This window comes from Falco cherrug, chromosome 5 (genome assembly GCF_023634085.1).
Source record: "Falco cherrug isolate bFalChe1 chromosome 5, bFalChe1.pri, whole genome shotgun sequence".
NCBI classification, from domain to species: domain Eukaryota; kingdom Metazoa; phylum Chordata; class Aves; order Falconiformes; family Falconidae; genus Falco; species Falco cherrug.
This window is the reverse complement of record NC_073701.1, coordinates 85,104,413-85,122,651: the sequence shown is the minus strand read 5'-3', so window position 1 is coordinate 85,122,651 and position 18,239 is coordinate 85,104,413.

Sequence of the window (18,239 nt, the reverse complement as noted above, 5' to 3'; positions counted from 1 at the left end):
AATGCATCTGCAGTACCAGGCAACAGCTGTAGTTGAGATTCAGTGTGCCCTAGCACCGCTGCTACCGCCATCCTTTGTAAGAAATTTGTGTCAGTGATGGGAATGCAGAGAGCACAAGCAGTAGGACACTACCTGAGTGGTTTTAGTCTCTTGGTGAAGATATAAACAAGGGCTCTACAAGACTTTTTCACCCTCCATCTGTTGTCTTGGTTCTGATAGGGCACCACGTTATCTTCTGCTAGTGACTGAAATTATTCAAATATACATATTTATATTTTTTACAGTCCATAAATCACCCTGGGATCTACTTTTTCTGCATGAAAAGTGCCAGATAAATCTAAGGTGTTGTTATTAGATTTGTGAAATGTCACTGCACACATCCTGACTTTTATGCCCTTTGCACCAAACTCACATGGCAGATCAATTTATATGTATTTGGGTATTTTTCTGGTTGATGGATTTCTCAGTGTCTATTTTCCAACAGTCCAGAAAAAAAAAAAAAAGTTTAAGGATAAAATAATGTAAGGTTAATTGTATGATTCCCTTAATTTTTTTTTTCCTTTGATGCTGGGAAATATTTGAACCACTGGGATCAGGTGGGTTTTGGTATTTTCTAACCAACCCTCACTTGATAGATTTCTTTACCCCCGTGCAGAATGTTACCCAGTCTGAATTTTGCTTTTGTTTAGTTTAGCAGACATTTTGCATATACTTTGCTACAAATATAAATTGCTGCACAACAGTGTGAGATAGAAAACCAGCAGGCCCCGGATACAATTTCCATGTGGCATCCGCAGAACGCCTAATATGGATGTGTGCAATGTCTACATGCATATGTGTAACTATTACAAGTAGTAGCCCTCGCAGTCAAGGCTTGACCTTCTGATATTGCCCTGGTTGTACCCAACTGTGCGTGAGCCCGGTTAAGAGATCCTTAGGTAATGAAAAGGTTAATAGGGGCAATGCTTGCATTTTTTAATGCTACCTTGAATTTTCTGAGTTTAATTTAAAAATATTATCAAAATATTATAAGAAATTTCAGTAGAAAGTTTAGTGTTGTTTCAAAATGTAGCTAAAATGAAAATGAATGTAAAATGTTGACAATATGTGGCCCTGCCCTTTTCCCTCCTCCTTTCTTTTTTGTTTAAATAGACCCTTCACAAACACCCACCCACACCTGTATATATATATTAAGTAGACAGACCAGCATTTCCAACTTTAAGGCAGCTGCCTAGCAAAGTTCCAAAGCCACTGCTCTCCTATGACAAAGTAACCTTTCATTTTAACTGCAGCCAATATACTTACACTCAATGGTATCACTAATTCTGCAACTGGTTGGAGAACTGGATATTGGAATTAGTTGACAGCCATGTGTGCTGCTATATGTGTAACTATATTGTAGAAAAAATAATAGAATCTAATTATCTACTAATATTTGAACTAGTTTTTAATAAAGAGAGAGCTAGGAGAGCTAGGCGGTAGGAAGACAATTACAACTGTGTGATTACAGTGTTCTGTTCAGAAGTGGAAAATCAGATTTAACTATTTTATGCGGGAAATAATGCATCTTTTTACATCAGTAACCTCAGACAGTGTATAATTAATATTTTCCGAACACATATTGCAGAAATTTTGTGTTGATACTATTCAAGTTGAGCTGCTATTATAGTAGTTAAACATACAGCTAAAATAGTAGGAGTTTAATAAGGTACAACAGCATTAGAGAAGCATTTATCATTTCAGAAGTCTTAGACCAATCAGAATTTGTCAATGACACATCAGTTAACATAGGAAAATAAAGTATTGACTAATAACACAGAGGCTGTATTTTACCTTTTTATTCATAGGAAGATTTCCAAGATAATATGGGTATTTTAAATGACTAGCTGGGTTTCCATCATGTGATGACAACTAATCAATAAATCATGTGTCATTGTTGTGGCTCGGCATGTCAAATAGCTGCCTTTCGGAGTCCATATTTACAGGTTTTGAGCAATTTTTTTGTTGTACATTTCCAGCTCATTAGCCCTGATTTTAAAAGTGGTTATTTTCACGTCAATGAAATTGGTAGAAAAATCAGGTCTTACCTGTTTCTGCCACAGGGAGGAGACGGAATGGGGTAATCCATGGGAAAATTCTGCTGCTGAACACTGCTTGCTACCCCATGTGGGTTTACTAAAGCAGTTTTTCCTTGTGAGCAAAATGAAAAATAAATACATGGCATCCTGCTAGACACGCTGGATATTTTGATGCTCATGGGAGATGGTAAAAGGATGAGTGTTTTCAAAAGCAGTTTTTGGCATACATAAATCATGAGGTTTGTCCTGAGGCCTGGGACATCCAACTCAAATGATTTTGGTTAGACAACAGCACGAAGATGGACTAATAGAGTTTCAATTACCTTGCACATCTCTGTTGCCTTTGCATATCAGAACTCCAGCGCAATCTCAGTCTGCCACGTGAAAACTGCCCTGCATGAGTAGGTGAAATAGCTGTTCAGTGCACATCCAAATCTTTGGTTTAAGAACAGTGGCATATAGCTCAAAAACCATCAACCGTTGTTCTGATCTCCCATCGCCATTAATCACATTTTGAGCACCTTTGCCGCTGTGTCACAGCACCTAAAGAAATGTTCTTGATGAAGGCATTGGTTTGCTTGGACCCAGGCCAGAATAAAGCGGTGTTTGTCCTCGGAGAGAGATGGTACAAAGAACTGGCCAAAATGTAATAATTGTCTTTTGTCCCTGGTGAACAGCCCTCGTTCATCAAGGTTTAAAGATCTCAATGTCCTCTATGCATCAGTCTCAAAAGTGCCTTTCCCCCCCATGTTTTAGTTTATTAGAAGATTACATTATTTTCTTCTGGACAATGACGCAGGACGTAAACACCTCATGTTTATCACAGGCACATCAGATAACTGGAACTCGTACAATCTGAAGTGAGTTGTGAGGGTTTGTATGGGTTTCTGCAAGTACAAAACACAGATACTTATTTTTCCAATGGCTCTGGTTTATGTGCGTATATATATGCATCGAATCTGCACTCATATTCTTTCCCTAGATGCAGTGTAAGAAAGCCTGGGTCTTCACTTCCGCAGCGATTAATAGTTGAGGCTGCAGCTATATTTTACTCTAATAATTCTCGCAGAAACTGTGCTCCTCTGAGACAAGGCAGAACACAAAGCCTGGTATAAAATTTGTGAGAGCTGAACAAAATTCAGTCACATCAACTACAGGACCGTCTTGCACGATGGCTCAGGCAAATCAGGAATCTGGTCATCTTTTAGTTCTGAATGTTTCTTCCCTTCAAGAAAACTTTTACAGCACAAATACATTTTGGTTCACATTTCTTTTAGAAAGGAGAAAAGGTTGCGATACCCAGCCACAGCCCAGGTGGTGCCTCCTCCAAAGGCTTGTCACACAAATAGGCACCACTGGGTGCAGAACCCAGTACCAACAGCCCTCTGTGACATGTGGTCTTTCTGCTGGGACCACATCTATTGTGCGACCTCATGCATGGAGGTTCGTAGATCCAGAGGGCTTGAAAGGACCTCTGAGGTATCTAGTACCCCTACCTTTGAGCAATATCACCTATACCTGCAGGTAAATTTTGATGAGTTTTCCCATCTTCTAAAAATCTCCATTGTTGGCGGTCTGAGCACTTTGCAGGCCTTTTATCTACTGCTTAAATGTTATTGTAATCCAAATATCCCATCTGAACCTTCCTTGCCGCAGATTAAATACTTTTCTCCTTGTGCTAACAAGGATGCTGAAAGGAGGTGGGTTGTTCTTGCCTCATCGCAAAACCCCTTTATGTATTTGAAAACTGATTACACCTTATCTAAGCCTTCATTTCTTTACACTCCTCATCTGCCATTCATTCAAACTTCTCATGTAGGATGAATTTTATAGGTCTCTGATTATTTTCTGGACTTGTGCAAGTGGGTAACTTCATCCCTGAAATGCAGCTTTTAACAATGGTCATGATCCTTCAGCCGAGCCCTTGTTGACAGTGAATACGGTGGAAAGATCACCTCAGCTGCTCTGCAAGTTGTATGGCTCTTTTCTGGAACTTGGAAGTCTAGGCTAAAAGGGCTATGGGAAGTGGTGCACTGAAATGGAGGAGAACTGAGCCGTGCTGGTACGGGAAGAGTGGAGCCTTGCAGTAGGTGGTTTTGCTTCTTTAAGTATGGCAATGCTTCTAGAGAAGGTAAAGCCCACTATGATATAAATGACCAATGCCAATGTTATAGTACTCTGAAGATGTTACTTAGTCCTGCTGGAGTTGTTTTGTTTTGCATTTAGCCTCCTTTTTTTTTCTGACTGAGGGAGAGAAGTATATAAAAATAATAAATTATAACTTAAATTAGCTAGCAAAGTAAGTGTCCAGGAGGATAAACTTCACTGCCGTTAGAGAAAATGGCCCAACATACATGTACAGGTGTAACCAGACAGAGCTATACTCTCTTTACATGATGGAATTAAGCCAGGTCCTGCACGGGCTGCCCAGTGCCCAAACTAAAATACCTGTGGGTGCAACTCTGACCCAGCGCTGTGTCTCCTGGGGCAGCCTTCTCTCATCTAACAGCTCGAAGCCTGAGCAGGGGAGTTGAGTCTGAAGTCGTGGTCATCCAGAGATAGACTAAAGCAGCGACTAGAGCCTGTAGCTGGCAACTCCCATCTCCCAAGTCTTCACTCTAACCACATTGCCGCTACCTTTGGCGCCTCTCCCAAGCAGTACTCTCAGCATGCTGCTACATGGAAGTGAGCAAATGAACACTGGGAGTAGCAAATGATGATTAATGAGCACCTTGTCCCTCTGTTACACTGTCCTTCCCCTCCCAGCATGCCCTTGATAATTAATTTCTTCAGGAGAGGTTTCACAGTATGGATAAGCTGGTCTAAGGTTCTCTTCCATGATTGATGGTCCCTATCCCCTTCTCTGCTTCTGGCTATGTAATCCCCCAGCATCACTTGGTCCAGCTCCAGTACATATCTGTTCCCATAATGAGCCTCTTTTGGGAGCCAACCATCAGGAAACAACAAGAAAAAGCGATATACTTTTCAGAATACCTTCCAGAATACCTGATGATATTGCTCCCAGAGCTGGCTTGCCACAAGATCAGTATGGAGCCAGCAGCGGCACACGGGTTGGAATGGGGTGAGGGAGTGGGACACGGCAGCAGCATTACTACTAGATCAGCCGCTGGGTCAGCCTCAGCATCCTTTCTTCCTTTTAGAGGGGAAAAGAAGTCACAGGAAGAAACTCGTCTGACATCTGTATTTTTAACAGCACCTGAGCTTCAGCTCCTACATTCCTCTGAATTCGCAGCTCTTTCTGCTTGAAGTAGGTGGGAGGCTTAAGAACGGGAATGTTACAAAAAGGCAATGCAGTTTCAATTCTTCTTTGATCATTTATTTTTCTATTTTTCTCCCCACCCCAGCCAGTCCCAGAGCTGAAGTCAGTAATGCAGTAGGAACATTCAAATATTAAGCTTTCTGGGGCATATCACGGGGCATAAGAGCGCTGTGCGTGCGAACTCCTGCTTCCATCTGTCTCTCCTGCCTCCATCACTTACAGAAGGATGGAGGCAGCAGGAGGGTCAGCAGAAGCCAGAAATCATGCAACATGAGAAACGGCTGGAGAATTGGGACTGACAAGCAGGGGACTTGTAAGAGGCAAATTTTTAAGCCTCATTTCAGTTTTCCTTGTTAGGATGCTCTTAGGCCTCCTACAACAATGACAAGCCTGATAGTATCTGAGCAATATTGTATGGCTCAGAGCTGAATGAGCCTCTATCGGACATTAGAATCTCTCCCTAATGTTTTACTTCTGATACGCAGGAAATTTTGTTCTGCACTTTGACTAGAAGAGAAATCATCGTTTGAATAAAATAAAGAAAAACAACCAAACATTTGGCAAATACATTATTTTAATTGTCAATGTGGTAACTATTTGGAAACGTTGATGTTTTCTGGCAAGCACAGTGCACACATGTATGTTGTTAGTCACCCAACACATTAGATTTGTGGTAAATATACTTCCTAAAATAGATTTACTCCGTGTTTAGAACTTTTGCCTTCTTTACTCAATAAATCTCCAAAACTGTAACAGATGGAGAGGGGAAACCCATTTTTGACCTCAGAATGGAACGGTATGATGAAATTTCAGCAGACAGACAACTTCTGTGTGTTAATAGCATCATATTCAAAATGGTTATTACCATGGATCACAGCACTGTATTACAAGCTTATGATAAGTATTGCTACAGATCACATTTAAATCTAGTTTGGGAGGAAAGGGTAGAAAGAAAAATAACTTCATGTACTGCATCTGCTCCTGAATCCTTTAGCAGTTTTTGTGGTTTGATATACATTCTTATTTTTACCATGTTTTCCTAAGGAAATAAGTCTTACACAGTGATGTTTTGGATTTTTACCTGTTCCTCTATAATAAACTTGGCACCAAGACTTAATTTCAGGTTTTGTATCTATTAAATTCCTGGAAATTTTGTAAAAATGGGTATAGAGGTAGAAGTAGCCAAATTGGTGTCCTCATAAAGGAAAAATGTGATGTCAGTGAGGTTGTTAAGCATGAAGGGATTGAAACAGGAGAGAGATGTAGGTATGTTTCAGCCATGGGAAAAGGTTCAAATGGTTGCTGTCACAGTTTTAGACACTGAGAAAGAGCCATAGTATCAGCTACAGAGCTGACTGATCTTGATAATTTCTTATCCTGCTTTCTGTGTGATACGTCCTATAAGCAAAAAAGTCGCTGTGGTGTGCATGACACAAAATGAGGGAGACATTTTGCTTCCTTATTAGTTGCTTTGTGTATTAGTCACAACAGCAACAGCTCACAATCAGAATCTTGTTTCTCTCTGAATGTTTGAGATGGGCGACCCACTGAGAACCTCTGCAGGTTTTGTCTCTTGGGGTGGCTGGTAGAGGAGCGGACTCAGGTCTTGATCTCACCAACGTTTGCAGCCCGTTGTTAACTCCGTGCATATTGATAGCCCGAATGGGAGTATTTTTCTAGGTTTAAAACGAAGCACATGTGTAAGTGTTGGCAGGGTCAGTTCCCACGAGCTCGCTGTTTCTATCACCTCATGGAGCAGCCCTCTTAACTCAGGTGAGGTTGACACGGGTGCCTTGCAGAAGGTTTAATTCTCACTGACAGCTCATGTTAGCAGCTGAGTTTTCACATTTTTCCTTTGTTTTCACATGGTGCTTTGCCGGGTTCTGAATACCTTTAAACTGGTGCATGCCTGCAATTACATGTGAAAGGAATATTCATTGTCTTTCCAAATCATGTGCTGCAGAAGCCTGAGAGAGAAAACTAAATGGAAGGTCTTTTTGTGTGTGAAAAACATATCAATCTATGCTAACAGCTGATTTCAGCAGCCTCTTCTGTCACACTTCTGTGGGCAGCAAAAGGAAGGTTCTTTCTTTCCTCCAAGAAAATTGCCCCCCTAATGTAACTCTGAGGCAGGGTGAGGAGAGTGAAGAGGAAATTAGTGTTTCTTCTCTTTTCCTCATTTTGTTCCACTCAAAGGCTGTTAGCAGCCAATGAAAGCGGTTGTGCTCCTGTTGGCTGCCGCCTTTGTGTATTAGGCAGAGGGAAATGACAGCCTGCTGTAAAGGAAGGGCCCTTTTCACCAGAAATCATTGAAATTCCCTTATCCTGGCCCTGAACAAGCAAGCAAGGAAACAACAGCAGGAGATAGCGTGATGTGTTGGCAATGGAGGGGAACAGCCACGGAACAATTGATGTGAAAGCCTTCAGCTGAAATCAGCATGTGGTCCATGCAGCCGGCCAGCCTGGCTGCCTGTAGCTGCAGTGAGGTATTTACACCTTGGACAAAGTAAGAGAAGTGCTAAAAAACCCATGAGAGAATCATTAGACTGTGTTTATTAACAGCACAGTGCTTTATCTTCAGAGTGTTGCGCACAATTAATCAATACATTCGGCAAGAGCAGTAAATGGATAGCATTCATTATCACCAACGGATCACAAAACGGATTTGAAGTGATGAGAAGAAGATACACTTGAAGCCTTAGGAAGGAAGATTTTTAACCTACTGTTTGAACTGATGCAACAACTTTTTGAACTATTTCATAACACCTTGTCTTTTCAGTCTCTGTTTCACCAGGCGGGAATTGCCCACAGGGCTGAGAGGGCATTGCACCGTCCCTTTTTTATCACTTTGATATCTGCCCATTAGGAGCTACAATGAAATCAGTTCACTTCATAGGCAGGCGTGATTACTCTTGGAGGAAAGTCATCACTTTCAATCATTAGCAGAAGTGGTCCTAAACCAGTATTTGATGTAAACATTGTCACCAGCTGTGCACCTGGCCTCTGGATACAGGGGAAGCTGCACTGGAACCGCACTTGGTTTGAACCCAAAACATGATGCCTTCTCCAGGTTTGGAGAGGGTGGGTATTCAGCGGCATTGAGATCGGTCCCTAAATCCTGGGTTGAATTTAAGCCTCTGACAACAGCAAAAGAAATCTATAGCCTGTCCTCCAAGGCAGCCGGTTGATTTCTGGTTAGCTGCAGAAATGGTACATAAAATCAGACATTCCTACATGCTCTCATACAATAATACATAGATTAGAAGGCAAAATCAATCCCAGAAAGAGAATTCAGATCATGTAGAGCTCTTCTAGCATAAGACAATATAGTGGTGCTGTTGTCTGACTATTGTCATTTAATGAATAACCAACCTTTTCAAAGTGCTGTTGTTCATAGGAGAAAGTCACTTCAATATGGATGCACAAGTACCAGTTTCGAGAAATACTGGCAATCTTTTCATTAAGGCTTTTTTTGTGTGTTTCGGTTTGGGTTTTTTTTTCTTTCTTTCTCTCTTCCCCTCCTACCACCACTCTTTCTGCCCCACCCCCCCAAAGAAGGCATTGCACAATAGCAGCAAGAGGAAAAATCTGTGGAACTCCACGTGAACAAGAAGGTCTCATTTCCATTAGATTTGTTGGGAACACTCAGATATTTTTTTTAAAGAGTGGACTTCTAGTTCTGCTTGCTTCTGTAGAGTCTTTGAAATTTTAGACCATTTGAAATGACTCTGAGCAATCCTTTGGACGTTTTTTAGTACTTCCTGAAGAAAATCTACTCATCATAAACGTCACTAGCTCCAGTAAAAATGGACCTTGTGCGCTAGTACCAATGTACTTCCTTCTGCTTCTGTTATGTCGAATGTGTGAGAGATTATTTGTTCAGCTAGGATTTTATTTGTGATAAATAAATAGTAAATAGAAAAAGGTAGTGATTAAATTATGTTGTTAATAAACTACCAAAGCTTCAAGTACCACAATATTACAAGTATTGTGAATCAAAATGGTAAGAACTGAGGAAATACAAGAAATAATAAAAAGGTCTTTGATGGCACACACTTTTGTCCAGTTTGTACCAAACAGTAGCCTGGCCATACAGAGAGTTCAACAGGCCAAATTGCAGCTCCAGCCTGTGCCACTGATTCCTGTGCTGCCTTAGATCACCATTAGCACCTGCAATTTTAAAGCAGTTGCTGATGTTCAGTCTTTTTTTCTATCTTTGTATTCCCTAATGAGAAAGACCCTAATGCAGAGAGACCTTGATGCTTCAACTGTTTGGCTGTAATGGGCCAAACTAGGCATCCCGCCTGCTGGAAATGGAATGAAGTCTCCCTTTGTTGCACACATTCATGATGACAGGAGCTGTATGTGTACAGTGTAGCTGGGTGAACATGACTGTGGTAACTGCAACAATTTACATTTCCTTCCAATTGTAGCTAACTGTCCCAAAATGTTTTATGCTGCTAATGGCAACACATTACTTTAGAAATTTAAAACACACATGGGTCAAAATACTTTGCCTCTTCAGGATTTTTCATTTTAGAGCTGTGATTTCACAAAAAATCCACTGCAGGTTTAGAAGTTTATGGTGACCTACAATATTTCAGGTAATCAGCCCTTTGCAGGCCAGGAGAAAAAATTCAAACAGTTGGATTTGCACCTATTGATTCTAAATGGCATGACAGCAGGACCACATTTCTGTTCTTAAATTGTACTGCAGCCCATACGTGGATTAAGGGCCCAACTGCTGTGCCTAAACGGGCAAAACTCGAGCATTCAGCCTTACTTCATAGTTAAAACACAACTAAAAATCTTGGCAATTCAGAACAGATGTATGCTCGTTTCCCCCCCTGTATTCTTGCACGGTGTTATATGGCTGGAGGGGGCAGCTCAGACGGCGCTAGGGTGGAGGATGTACTGCAGCCTGCTCAGAGCCACTGTGGTAGGAAAGGGAAGGTGGTGCAGGCTGCCCGGCTAGGGTCCGGAGGAGAATGGCTGTTAATGTGAGACAGCCCTTTAGGCAAAGCGCTTAAGACCCAACACAGGAAAAAAAGGAAGTGTAAAGGACTCACAGTGTGAACTCCTTAGCAGGATTGTTGCCAGACTGCTTTGGCTCTTGCTTGTGGAATCATCTTAGATGTGCCGCTGAAGTGTAAAGGTGTTGAACCAAAATGCCACTTCTTCTCCATGGGTGCCTGGTGCCCCATAGTGCGACAGCAATTGCTCCTGGATGCCCCTTCTTTCCTGGTGGTGGCAAACCGTCTTTGCGCAAAGGGGAAGCCAAGATGCTCTGTGAGTAACACCCTCAGTACTGTGGAAAATTATAGAAAATATACTTGGAAAATATAATTGTAGAAAATTTAATCCGGCTAGAATTCAGTCAAGGCTGTTGCAGCAAGAAAGGATGGAAATGTTTTTGGCTTACTTGTCTTCAGTCATTGCCTTGCTCTGTTCTACATGTGTGCTCACCTGCATGGGCTGCTGGATGTCCACCATCGTGCACTGCCGTAATGGCTTCTTCCCTAGAGACCTGGAAGATCCAATATCTTCACCTGCTTCCAAACTGGACTGTGATGGGCAGAAGCAGTACACAAATAGCAAGCTCATAGCAGATAGCAGAGCAAAAGCCTATGGCTGTGACTACTGGTGCTTGGTTGTCCCGTCAGGTGCTGGCCTTTATAGCAATATCAACATCTGGAGGTGTGATGCGGTGCAAGGTATTTAAGATGAATGTTCCAGTTTTAGTAAATATCCAAAGAGACAGAGGAGACAGATCCTGAACTTGCATTCAAATGAAACAATATTCAGATGGGGAGAATGACTTTTTGCTGAAGTAAGAAGGAAGGGACAGGAGAATTGGAGAAAATGCCTATGGGCAGCAAGTGGGAAAGCCAAAGACTGCAGTACGCACAGGTATCTGGCTGGCAATATCTGCTTGTACAAAGCCACTGTCTTTTCCAAGTTGATTTGAGCCTGCTGAATAACTTTACTCTGATCCGGACATTTGCATTCTGTGGCTTCAGTGTGTTTGACCTAGCACTTAGGACGCCTGAAACAGGGTTTGTGTGTGAACAAGGGTCTCAAACAGGCAGTTAAACAGCACCTCGTCACAGCTCCAGATGTTGTGTAGTGTGACTTGCAATTGATTTTTCAGTTACTATTCCTTCAGGCAAACAGAGTTTCTAATTCCTGCGCATTTCACGGGAAGATTTGCAGATCTGTCCTTAATGTTTTACTTCATCTGATCGTTGTTAAGAAATACCAGGGACTTGAACTTGAATTCTTTGCCTGGAGACATTTTTGTTTGCTTAACAGATGATCAGCCCATTAAGTGAAATTTTGAACAAAATTTTCTTAAGCTTCAAACTATATTTCCTATGTTCCTTTATAGTTAGTTCGGTAGTGTACAGAGATCTGTGGATTACACAGGAAATTACTTACCCTGCTACAGTGTTCTTCATTAGTATAGAAAGGGTGAGACGAATTTCTTGGACACGACTCTTCTAGGGTTAAATTTTAGGCTTGGTTTTTAGAGAGCCACATCAGTCGTGATCTAATTGTACTATTTCAGCAGAGCTGACATTTAAAGTATGTGATAATTCTACCACTTCAGACAACCACTATTTCAAGGACTATCTCCTAGAAACTAAATTAAGGATCATCTAGATTCAAGTAAGAAGTGTTGAAGCATTGTTGAATAAAAAAAATAAAAATAAGTTAATCTACAGGGAAAATAATTGTGATTTGTTTATGCAGGAATTTGAGTAACACTAGCACTGAAAATATGCAGGTGGCCAGTCAGCCAGAAAGTTTTCACTTATCAGAATTTTAAGTCATCTTTGTTCCATTGACATAAATTTATTGGTAACAAGACAGCTGCATTTGGTTTTGATGCTTAAAACTGCATATTGGGAGAAAATGTCCCATGGATTAATCTTTATAAATGTCACTCTCAAAAGACAACCAGCTTCAAAATCAGTCTGTCAATCCCAAGCACGTACTTATGGTTAATATGCTTTTTGTATTAAAAGGAACTTTACACAGTAAAATGTTGGAAGTGGAGGTTCTGTGGGGTCTCTGCCTGGAAGGCAAGCTACGAGGGGCTTGGCAAACGAAGCAGAGCAGGTAGCAACTGTACCCTTGCTCCTCCCAAGATTAGCATTGATAGCAATAAAGAGAAACAAAATACCATAATCCAAACCAGCACATTTCTCGGCTTGGTTTTCAGCCAAGTCATATGTCAGTGAGTGTAGATGTCTGCCTCCCAAAGGCATTGCCTTCACTCTGCCTCTCTGAAAAACAGTCCCCATGGCAGTTCACTGCCTGCTTGACTAGGGGAAGGAAAAGATGAACTAGTTAGGTGCTGGCACAGGGTCTTGCCCTAATATCCATTTGTTTGTTTCTCTTTCATAGCAGCACAGTTAAGAAACGTGCTTATTTTCATTGTAAAAACAACCTTCTCTTCATATTTCTTTTTTTTTCTATGACATCATAGAATTATGATGCACTTTACGCATGCAGGCATTGTCTCTGCATGAAAAGCTTGAAATGTAAAAAGAAAATAAGCCAAAGCAAATAAACACAAGGTAAAGCAGAAGGCAGCAGCACAGGAGAGAGGAAGAAAGAGAATTGGTTGTTTGGCAAGGTAAGATTTAGAGAGACTTTGAAGACAACCTGGAGGATGAAGAAAGGATAATTATTAAATTGCATGTACCCAAATGGACTGGGAAAATAGTGAAGCAAAACAATAAAGCAAAAAGAGTAAGAATAGTAAAGAAATCAGGAGGAATGGAAAATCAGAGGTAGGCAGTTTCAGATGTGTTTAGTTTTAAGTGCCATTTCACACAACAGAACTTGGTATTTAGGCTGTGGAGGAAAGATGTGAACACTGACCTGATGGAGTTAAGGAACCGGTCTCAGCATCAGTAACCTTTCAAACTTAACCACTGGACATGAATAACAGAAAGGAGCAAGTATGGAAACTGGGCCGTTTGGGAAATGCTGGCTGGCTGCACTGTAAGGCCAGACTGGGGGTGCCTGCCCACTTGGCCCCAGCCGGCAGGGCCGTTGATACGCGGCCTTTTCCCCTTGTGCCTCAGTTCTCCAGCTGCTTCCTTAACCCATCGGCATTATGGAAGACACTGATGGAGTTCACTGTGTGAACAGATACACTGATGCCTGAGACTCACATAATCGGATGCCGCGCAAGAGCCAGATGAGATATATTCTGATGTTCAGCCCAATATTCTGCAATCCTGGTTCTGCAACGCAGGGTTGCTGGCTAGCAGGTTTATTGGCAGCCACAAGCACCAAGGTTGCAGCCTAGCTTTGCTATGCCTTTCTCTAATAGTCTGTCTTTAATTTGGTGGGAGCTACTTACCGCTAATAACACCTAAAAGATAGAATTCTATTTGCATAAATTTTGAGCAATGCAAAGGCTCTGAGCACTTCTGTTGCACTTTGGGTAAGAGCTAGAAGCTATGGGACCCACTGTCCTTCAGGGGTCCTTGTAGGCCTGGTTGGGATCACTTTAAAAACACCGTCTTCTTTTGGGGCACTTAATTTTAGGTGTATACCAGCAATAGATCATTGTAGTTTTTCACTGTGTATGAGGATGGAAAAAAATTCTTTAAAGGAGGAGCAGCTGAAGCTGTACACTGTCTTGATTTTATTGTAGCTTTTCATACAGCCCCACATGACAGTCTCATAAGCAAACTCAAGAAATATGGTAAGTTCATCTGGACGACAAGGTGAATACACAATGGCTGAAAATTCTGCTTAGAATAGAATGTCGAGAAATAGAGAACATTTATTGTCATGAAAAGGTTGCTATGCAGCCACAGCTTTATTAATCAATAGCCTTGTGTTAGAAGTAAGGGAATGGTTAGAGAAGATGCAGTTCCATTATTTATGGGGAAGTAAGCAACTAATGGACAACACAGGAAGGAGACTGAAACATTCAGTGCTTTTCTGTCTCCACTGTTGAAAAAAAGCCTAGCTGTGACCACAAATTACTGACTATGCGAAAAAGAAATGTTAGGGACAGCGAAGCAGAAAATAATAGATTAAAAATATATTTATAAAGTTAAAAGAATGATATCACAGCAAATTGTTAATAATTTTAGGCCCCTAAATTCGAAACAAACAGCCAACATGCATTTATCAACGCTCACATAATATCAAATCAATCAGACTTCCTTTCTTGACAAGCTGACCAGCTTAGAGTATAAAGGGAAGCAGTAGAAATAATATATTTCAGAATGAATCTTGATACAGAATCATGTGATTGTCAATCCATAGAAACAGGATTAAGATGGACTTACACAGAAGGTTGAAAAGCTGCATTTGGAGAAGTTATCAATGGTTTCTTCTCAAACTAGGATACAAGAATGCTTCTCATCCTCTGCTAACTTCATCAGCAGCAAATGATAAGGTAGAGAGGAGTTCTATATAGATGAAAACATGGTGGGAAGGATTACATACCCTGTGGAAGGCAAGATCAAGATTCATGATTTTGGTAAACAGAAGAAATGGTTCAAAACAGTGAAGGGAAATTTAATGAAGAGAAGGACAAAGTGGTATGCTTAGGGAGCAAAAATTACTTGACAAACACATGACAGCAAGAGGCAGCAGAATTGACAAGGGGGTAATTGCAAGCAGATACTAACGCTGTTGTGTTTTACTTTGGACATTAGGAGGCCACGTCTGAGGGAATGCATGCAGCTTGGGTCCTACATTTTAAATGTGGATAACTGAAGGAAGTTCAGAGAGGAGCTACAGGAATGCTAAGGGTTTAGAAAAAAATGGTCTAGGCTGCAGCTCTGGGAGAACTACTTTCTGGTACTGACGAAAGTAGATTGTGAGGATGTGCTAAGAGTTTAATGATATATTGATACCTAGAGATCATTCTACAAAACAAAATAGGGATTAGAGGTTTTCCATTTTTGCTGGGCACAGGGCAAGCACTAGTGCATTTCATTTGTGTCATAAAGATGCAGTTAGGTAGCAAGGACTATCTTTGCTATTTGCTGTCTTGTTGTTAGTATAACGTAGACTAGAGCGGGCTGTGGGAAGGTTGTAGAATTGCTATTGTTAAGGAATTAAAGAGGCACCTGTTAAAATTACTGTTAACCCTGTTTCATTGTAAGGGAACAGACAGAGGCAGGCATACGCAGGGTGTGATGAACATCTGCATCACCTGGACATGCCTCTTCACAGAAACTAGAGAGGCAGTACTATGCAGCATGTAGGCTTCAATGTAGCTTCTCCAGAGTTAACTGGGAAGACATTTTTAGGCATTTGGCTCCTATCTGTTGTCAAGATCTTTGCATTGCTACTGCTTTCTTAATTTATCATTCCCCATTACTCATTTGCGAGGGCGGACCGGCACATGCTCTGTCAGCCTTTGTGCAGATCCACTAAGGCCATGGTGCTGACTGCCATTGTCTCTAAAGCAAAGGCAGCTGAAGGAGGGATCGCTTTCATCCTTTCATCCTGCCCTTCTCTGCATCTAGTATCATGCTCTCAGCTGTATCACCAGGGAAACTATCCCAGGTCAAAAGTAAGAAGCTTTTATTACTGGTGTTATTTGGAAAATTTTGCAGTTTACTTGCTTTTTGTATGTCTTTGGACAGCATAGGAAGAGCTCCTTGTATGTGGGAGTTTCTGACATAAGCACCGCTGCCGAGAAGCTTAACATGCAATCCTACTCTCTACTTGTCAGCTTGTGTCACTAAAACCCTTACAACAGCTTTTTCTTAGCAAAGATGACTTCTGACTGTATAGGAAGATGTCAGTACATTTCCAGTGTCTAGTAGGATGTAATAACGTTCTGTCCTTGCTGGTGTCTAGCGTAGCCTCGAGTTAACAGAACGTATTGAGTGTATGAGAAAGGAGGTAGTATAACAAAACGCGGTGAAAGATCCTCCAGTTGACTACTCTCCAGCGTGTTTATCCAGACATGGACGCCCAAGGTGCTTTGAGCCCTCCTTTCTGTGTGGGCCCAGATTTGGTTTCCAGTCTCGGGCTCCCTTAGAAGCCACCTTGGGTGCTGCAGTGCTTCTGGGAATCCCAGCTTCCCCCTCAAACACTGACATGCCTACAGACCCAGGAGACTTGCAGAATGCATGAGCAAACAAGTCTTGCACAGTATTTCTAGGCCTCCTGTTTTTACTCAAGGGGGAAGCCATGAGAGGTTCCCCTCCCCTCCCAACAAGCCAGGAGGCTCCCTGATGCACCTGGGGAGGGCTCATTCACACCTGGTCACCAGGCAATGTGGCACCTCTCTAGTCCTCCCCGGTGAGGACCCCCACCAGGTGACTTCTGGCCAAAATCGCCTTCTCTTTGCTCTCTTGAGTAGGAGCTGGTTTATTGCAGAGGGTGATTACATTTCAGTGGGAGAGCACTTAATCTAATTGCTCAGTATTGTTAGTCCTGTGCCAACATTCCTCTGGAGTTTTAGTTCAAAGGCCTGTGTTGCAATCAAAATACTTTGCTGTTTGACATAGATATAGGTAGAGTTCATCAGCTGGGAGAGAATGACTGCATTATGTAGGCAGAGTGCACATTGTCAAAGGAGCAGGCAACCAAGAGTAAAATCCAAGGGTGAGATTTCCTGTTTGGGTCCCCGAGGATGAACAGTGCTGAGTAATTGTGAAGCCCTTTTCCTGCTGCTGGTGCTGTAGTGAAGGGCCATCAATGACGCACCTTCCCATCACCACAATTTACTTCATTGCTCAGTTTCTTGTCTTGATAAATGCAGTGGAGGTATTTATATCCAGTTCACTTGCTTAGCTTGAGAAGCTATACAGAAGCAGTGAACTTCAGGCCATTTCATGATAGAATTCCCAGTCTAGTATAAAAAGAAAAATATTGGCAAAACCGAGTCTTATTGCTATTTACAACACATGCTGTGGTTTTTTTACTGTGAAATACTGTGACACCTATCAGCAAAGGTTAGTGCAGACAATTTCTTGGGAAAGCATGTGACAAGTATGAAATCTGCAGCCTGTGTGCAGACGGGGTATGGCTGGAATAGTGGCTTTCTAGAGAGACCATAGTCCATGAATCTTTGTAGGGAAAACAATGAGAAAATAATGAAAAGCATGTGTCTTCCTGATACTGCCCGCTCCCCGCGCCCCGCCCCCCCCCCCCCCCCCCCCCCCTTCAAATACAAGTAATTTATTGCGGTGCGTTTTTCTAAAACATTGCTTTCATGTAGACCTTGCATTGTAAATGTATTTGGTAAGTTCAGTATATGTTTGTGCATGTATACACACATGCTTCAGTATACATCACATCTTTTGGTGACCCCCTCTTTCACTCAAGTCTGAAGTGCTTTCCAAACTTTAAAACAGATCAGGGGAGGTTTTTTTGCTGGCACGTGTGCTCGCTTTGCCCGTTTTTACAGGGAAGCTGCTTAGCATGCAGCTATTCTGCAGAGTAGTTTAGAGCAGTAGAGCCAAATGAAATTATGGTGGGAGTTTTCAGCAGACAGGCTGTAATTATTCAGTTTGGAATTTGACCAGAGTGAAATAGAAGCCTGCCTACCAATAAGCATATTTGAGGTAACATGTTTTTGAAGTTTTTAAACAAAGAAGCTTCTTTGGATGGTGAAAGTGCAGGATGGGAGTCAGAAAATCCATGTTACTGTGGCATATATTAAGTAGTTATACTGTGAATTATTTAAGCTCTACTTCCCCTTTTTCTTTTAATCAAAAAGAAAAAATTGTGTGGGGCCTTACCACCACTTGCTTTCTTCATTTTAACCCTCTGTTACCTCGGGAATGATGACGGGGTTGGCAGGAGTATCTTGGACTCTTGGCTTCCATGCTCACTGGGTTCTCACCGGTGACTCCAGAATGGCCTTGCCTGTGCAGAGCCAA